Source organism: Silene latifolia, chromosome 2 (genome assembly GCF_048544455.1).
Source record: "Silene latifolia isolate original U9 population chromosome 2, ASM4854445v1, whole genome shotgun sequence".
NCBI lineage: Eukaryota > Viridiplantae > Streptophyta > Magnoliopsida > Caryophyllales > Caryophyllaceae > Silene > Silene latifolia.
In genome coordinates, this window is record NC_133527.1 from 51,104,298 (window position 1) to 51,111,866 (window position 7,569).

Below are 7,569 nucleotides of genomic sequence, written 5' to 3' on the forward strand. Positions count from 1 at the left end.
GACATAATTGGGCAGTAGCTGAAAACAGCAGCTTGCTGCCCAGCCACAATGCGGATTTTGCATTGTTTTTACGCACCAAACCTGCAAAAACCAAATACGACCGTCGACCGCCAAGCGGGAATCCATTATCATGTCGACCGCATGAGCGGGAATCAAGAGTAGACAACGAAAGCAACGAAAGAAAACCAAACACGATTGGAAGACCGAAGTTATTACATAAAAGCTAAAGGTCAAATTTTTACATGTCTCATAAAATAATGTCTTTTACATACCAACTAAACTACTAAAATCCATAATCATAAGTGTCCTAAGGTAGCCTTAACTAAACTACCAACATAAGAACATAGAAGACGGTACTAATAATTACCTAGAGGCTCAATAAAGTCATTACCAAAGCCATGCCCGCCATCCTCATTGTCTTCTATACGAAAAGGGCGGGGGAAACCGGAGCACGAGGGAGGGGGTTGAGATGCGCGCATCTGAGCCATTGCTTGTTTTATTTCTGCCATTTCCTGGGCTTGGAGACGGACTGTTTCCTCAAGACTTTGTTGTGCGGTTCGCTCATTGTTTAGTTGGGTGGCAAATTGAGTATACTGGGTAGGAGTGTAAGAGAATGATCGACGAGTACCTTTGTTATACGGACGTTCATACCATTGTTCGGCCGCTACATCACCGTTCCCGAAAAATCTTCCACGATTGTCAAAACCATCGACCGCTTTGTAGAACGAACGGTACTCGTCTGGAGCATCTCCGGGGGGTGTTGGTCGACTCATCTCTTCTTGATAAATGGCCTAAAAGAAAAACAAATAAGGAAAAAATGATGTTATATTTAAAAATGAGGAAAATATAATAACTATTAACATTATGAATTAGAGAAATACAATAAATATTAACTTACGTCGGTCTTAGCGGCTCGAGGATTAACCCACTCCCCCTTCTTGTTTTTCTTGGTCTTTGTAAACAACTTGTATGGTGTGGCCGACTCACCCTGAAAGTAGCATAAAAACGTAAATTGATTAATTATATTCGACAATCAATAATACTTGTAACCAATTTGTGAAAAATAATAAATTTGGAGGGAGTATAATACTTACCAATTCCTTGAAAGCATCGAAGCAACTCTTACGGCCTAGAGTATGAGTGCCTAGTGCTTTCCCGTCCTTAGCACCCGACATTCTATTTGCCTTATTTGTCTTAGAACTTTTGGCAAATTCAGGGTCTTTTTCTCCTCTTTCCTTCAGATTCACCCACCAAGAGAGCGGTACCCAATCGGGTTTGTTCTTTAGATACTTGAGTCCATTAATAAGCTTGGTAATCCGCCTCGTGACCTCTTTTTGCCAATCGGGCTTAGGGTTATACTCTTTATCGACGGATTTCACATGTTTCTATTTCAAAAATAAGTATTTAATTAGTAATAGAAGATGACTTTAATTAATAAAAATAAAATAAAAATTGTTAACGTAAAGTAAATAATAGGTAACTTTTAAATTACCCTAAACCAATTCCACATCTTCAAACGCTGCGCTTGGCTTGCCTCACTCCATTTGGTGAAGTACACTTCATCTGAAATGTTATTTGTGAACGACCAACTGACATATTTTTTTATGCACTTGTCACTCCACCTGAAAATTAAAACAAACATATATTGAAAATTTAAATAAAATGATTTGAATGATATATATTTCATAAAGCTAAAAGTAAATTTTAGAACACTTACCATTTACCATCTGGTTTGTTTTGTGATAGAATTATCTGCATATTATCCGTTTCCGGATTAAATGTCTGAACACCCTCGTCATCATCACTATCAATCTCATCGTTCTCCTCGTTACGACGACTTCCCCCACTACTGCTCCCTATTATCTTTCGAATGAAACCTGCCATATACTAATCATAAACAACAAAAATAGTCAGTTGAATAAAAATCGTTAGTACAAATTGGAGTGTCATGAACAATATAATAAATAAATAATTAACACCGCAAATTGGTAGTCCAACAAAAATGAAAACAAAAATGAAGTGTCATGATTAAAATGCTTCAATTTGATTCAATGATTAAAATTCATACATAAAAATGATTTCATTAAAATTCATACATTAATATAGTAGAATTACAACAACTCCCATCACTCATCACTATCACTATGAATCAAAAGAGATTCATCATCATCTGAAAAAAACATTCCGACTTCTTCATCTTCTTCCCCATTTTCCTCTATTTTATTTTCTTCAACTTCAACTTCATTATCCTCTTCTTCTCCGACATTCCCGTCATATTCCCTTTCATCCATTTCCACAACCACTTCATATTCATCTTCAGTTTCTGGCTCTTCCACCAAAATTGGTGAAGATGCGTGATCATTGACAACCACATCCTCTTGGAAGACAATTTCGTCAACAGGAGCATCAACATGTGATCTTGCATTGATTTTAAAAACCGCGGACCATTGCTGATTACCTTTCTTAGTGGTTGGATAAGGAGCATAACAAACTTGATCGACTTGAAAAGCTGCCACGAATGGGTTATGTCCACGAAACTTCTTTTTCTCATTTACATCTACAAGTCCGTATGCCTTATGGATATTAAGTCCTAGTTGCGAATTATCAAACCAATCACATTTAAACAATATCACCCTATAAACCCTTTTCTCGGTATAATAACCAAGCTCAATTACTTCATTTAGGGTTCCATAGTAGTCCAAACCTTCTGTAGAATTCACACAAACCCCATTACTTGAGGTAGCTTTCGAAAGATCAACTCCCTCCTTATAAACTCGAAATTTATAGCCATTGATAGAATATCGTCTCCATGTCTTCACCTTGCTACTAGGACCTAATGCTAGAGCTACTATTAAAGGGTCCTTTAATCTATAAGACTATCAATAAAACAATATGTTCTTTAGAAAATGCTTATAATTGTTGCGGAAAGTATGATCAGGTCTTAAGAACTCACGGTGACAATCGAACCAACAAACCTTTTTGCTATTTTTAAGCCAAAAAGATCTATGTTCTTTTTCTTGACAATAAGGACAAGCACGGTACCCACTTGTGGACCAACCGGAAAGCATGCCATATGCCGGGAAATCATTGATCGTCCACATTAATGCAACCTTTAATTGGAAATTTTGTTTCTTAGAAACATCGTAAGTGTACACGCCGGTTTCCCAAAGTTTTTTCAACTCTTTAATCAACGGTTGCAGGTACACATCCAAATTTGTCTTAGGGTTCTTAGGACCTGGAACGAGCAGAGATAAGAACATAAATTGTCGCTTCATACATAAACAAGGAGGTAAGTTGTATGGAGTGACAATCACAGGCCAACATGAGTAATTCCTCCCAAATTGCCCATAAGGAATAAATCCATTTGTACACAAACCAAGCCGAACATTACGAGGCTCACTTGCAAATTCTAGATGCTCTCTATCAAAATGTTTCCACGCTTCTCCATCACTTGGGTGTGCCATTGTCCCCTTTCTCTTAATCGAGAGTTTTTATGATGCCAACTCATCACACCTGCTATCTGCTTGGTTGCATATAATCGTTATAATCTTGGCGCAATCGGGAAATAAGTTAACGGTGTACAAGGAATTCGCCTCCCACTTGAATTTTTTGTACTTTTATACCGAGATGCATGACACTTTGTACATTCCTCAAGATTAACATTTTTCTCCCAAAAAAGCATGCATCCAGTAGGACATGCATCAATCTTCTGGTGGGGTAGTTGGAGTCCCTTAAGCACATTCTTAATCTCATTAAAATTGCGCGCCATGTCATTATTCTTTGGAATAATGTCACATACGAACGACACAAACCCATTCGCGCATCTAAGAGATATGTTATTCTCACATTTGAGTGTTACCAACCAAGCTGCCGCTTGCAACAAACTCATATTACTTCCCTCATACACTGGTTGTTCGGCTTTTTCTAGCCTTTTATAGAAGGAAGAAACTTGGGGGTTTGGGGTTTCATAACGCACTTCTTCATCGCTAAGGTCATCGGGATTCAGTTGCTCCTCCAATATTTGTTCAACATTATCACGTAATGCATTTTCCCCGAGCTCACGGTAAGGATTTTCACTAACTACGATACTACTTGAACTTCCTTCGGTAGGCATTCCTCACCGTGATACGTCCATACATAGTAATTATCGGCAAAACCATTCGACCAAAGATGATCTTCAACTACTTTTTTCCCTTTAAAAGCTCTGTTGTTGCATTTCTTACACGGACATCTTATTTCACCAAAATTCTTATACATACTACTTTGTTCCACGAAGTTAATAAACTCTTTCACCCTCTTTGCAAATGTAACGCCCCCGGAAAGCAGACAGGCAGCTCAAAATGGCTCATTTTATTAATAATAGGCAGCAGCGGAAATACAAGGGCGTCACCGCCGTATTCCCCCTTCGGAGAATACAAGGCTATTACAAGAATAAAGATAAATACACTTTTTAAAGATAAAAACTCATAACTCTATAACGTATCCATCCTATTAGGTCATCTGAAAATCCTCACACTTGACCTTCCCCGATACTAATGTACCTGAAAAAGAATGAAAGTAACGGAATCAACCAACCACAAGCTGAGTATGACTCCGGTCACCTCCACCGGCCCTACTTACCTCCATTTTAATATTTACTTCTTCCTGGTAGCACAAGTACTATAAAATAGGTCATATGAACACAGTCGGATAATCATAAAATAAACATGCATAACCTGTCATTTTATCATAATATGCAAAATATAGATTACCGGTCTACTATTACTGAAATGAGACACATTACGGAGTAAAAACTCCCCGGGCTAAGCCCTCCTCCATGTACACAGGATCCCGAGTCTAAGACCCGTGTAAACCCCCTGGCACTTTCACCAGTAATAATCAGAACCTTATAGTTCACATGAGGCAGTGCCCCCTTCCATGTACATAGGTCAAATTTGTAATGTTGTCCCCCTCCCGTAATCGTATCCCGAATGCTACAATTGGCCAAATGAACATTATAACAGAAGTATTAACATGACAGTCATATGCTCATAAAAAGACAGTTAATATATCATGTGAGTACTATAATGATAAGATAACATGAGACGGTTTATAATAGTATAGAATAATCATTATATTATTACTTATTTCTACGACAAAGGGTCCCGAAATCATACCTATAAATCATGTATATGGAGTAGTAGCTAACATAAGTGAAATGTTTGTATTATGTGACTCGTCCATCTCCCTCGTATACTTTTTTTGTGTTTATTGATAAAGAAGCATGAAGGCTATTTATAGCCTTGTGAAGTCGGTCATGCATATAGGATAACCATGGAGATTTACAAACTCAATCTCACTTTTGCTTCTTCTTTCTTAACAACTAAGAAACCTCTATCTAATTACCCATATGCATGCATGGATAGATAGTAACAATCATACTTATCTAAATGTATTAATAAAAAGTATTAATAAAAACTATTATTATTATTATTATTATTATTATTCGGGTTATTACATTCTACCCTCCTTAAAATAAGTTTCGTCCCGAAACTTAAAATAGAAAATGGAAAGATAAAACTTCGTTTTCTCAAAACTAAAGAAAGTTATAAGAATTTATTTAACAAAAGTCTTTTAATAATCACATTTAGGAAATGAGCAAAAACGTAGGTCTTAAATAATGGAAGGCACGAATTCCCGTCGCGAACAAAAATTCGAGTAATCCAACTCAAAGACAAACTCAATTAATCTGTTAGTAGGCGCTGAACCTGTTATTAGATATCTCCAATAACAAGTAATGACATCCCAATAACCGCACAAAGATAAGGAAAACAAAAAAAAATTTAAAATTTCATTTTCAACTTCTTTAGGTAATTTTTTTTTTTAAAAAAAAAATATCTATATAGAACATAAAATTTTGAAAATATATACATCAAAGACTAACTTAAAGTAGCGAGAAATTTTCGTATACGTGAAACAGTTAAAACTTCGAAATCGGAGGAAAACAACCAAAATTTAATAAACATAAGGCAAAGAAAACAAAAATTGAAATTTTATTTTAAAGTTTTAGTAAAGCTAATTTTTTTTTTTAAATATACAACATAAAATTTTGGAAAAATACCAATGACTAACTGGAACAAATTTGAACTTTTCTAATACGAGAAATAGCTTGAGTATAAAAACTTCGAAATTTTCAAAACTATATTAAAATATAATGAGTGGAAGGATAGAGTAAAATCTTGAAGGTAAAATATCCCGAAACTTTCTTAGAGTATCTCACACCAACAAATATGCATATATCATGAGACTGGCAAGTAGAAACTGCATAAAAATATGTAATGTACGCAGGAGAAAAACAATTAGAACACCCAAACTATACATTATTAAAGCAATAAAAGAATTAGTAAACAAATCACTTAAACAAGTAACTCGAGACACTTTATATCTACCCCACTCTCTTGTAGTCGGTTTCTATATATGTGTTTGATACGAGTTTTATACTAGACCCAAGAATCTATTCCCCCGCTAGACGTATGGCCGAAGGCTCAACACGCGGTCGCAAGGTTGCTCTGATACCATTTTGTAACGCCCCCGGAAAGCAGACAGGCAGCTCAAAATGGCTCATTTTATTAATAATAGGCAGCAGCGGAAATACAAGGGCGTCACCGCCGTATTCCCCCTTCGGAGAATACAAGGCTATTACAAGAATAAAGATAAATACACTTTTTAAAGATAAAAACTCATAACTCTATAACGTATCCATCCTATTAGGTCATCTGAAAATCCTCACACTTGACCTTCCCCGATACTAATGTACCTGAAAAAGAATGAAAGTAACGGAATCAGCCAACCACAAGCTGAGTATGACTCCGGTCACCTCCACCGGCCCTACTTACCTCCATTTTAATATTTACTTCTTCCTGGTAGCACAAGTACTATAAAATAGGTCATATGAACACAGTCGGATAATCATAAAATAAACATGCATAACCTGTCATTTTATCATAATATGCAAAATATAGATTACCGGTCTACTATTACTGAAATGAGACACATTACGGAGTAAAAACTCCCCGGGCTAAGCCCTCCTCCATGTACACAGGATCCCGAGTCTAAGACCCGTGTAAACCCCCTGGCACTTTCACCAGTAATAATCAGAACCTTATAGTTCACATGAGGCAGTGCCCCCTTCCATGTACATAGGTCAAATTTGTAATGTTGTCCCCCTCCCGTAATCGTATCCCGAATGCTACAATTGGCCAAATGAACATTATAATGTATATTAACATGACAGTCATATGCTCATAAAAAGACAGTTAATATATCATGTGAGTACTATAATGATAAGATAACATGAGACGGTTTATAATAGTATAGAATAATCATTATATTATTACTTATTTCTACGACGAAGGGTCCCGAAATCATACCTATAAATCATGTATATGGAGTAGTAGCTAACATAAGTGAAATGTTTGTATTATGTGACTCGTCCATCTCCCTCGTATACTTTTTTTGTGTTTATTGATAAAGAAGCATGAAGGCTATTTATAGCCTTGTGAAGTCGGTCATGCATATAGGATAACCATG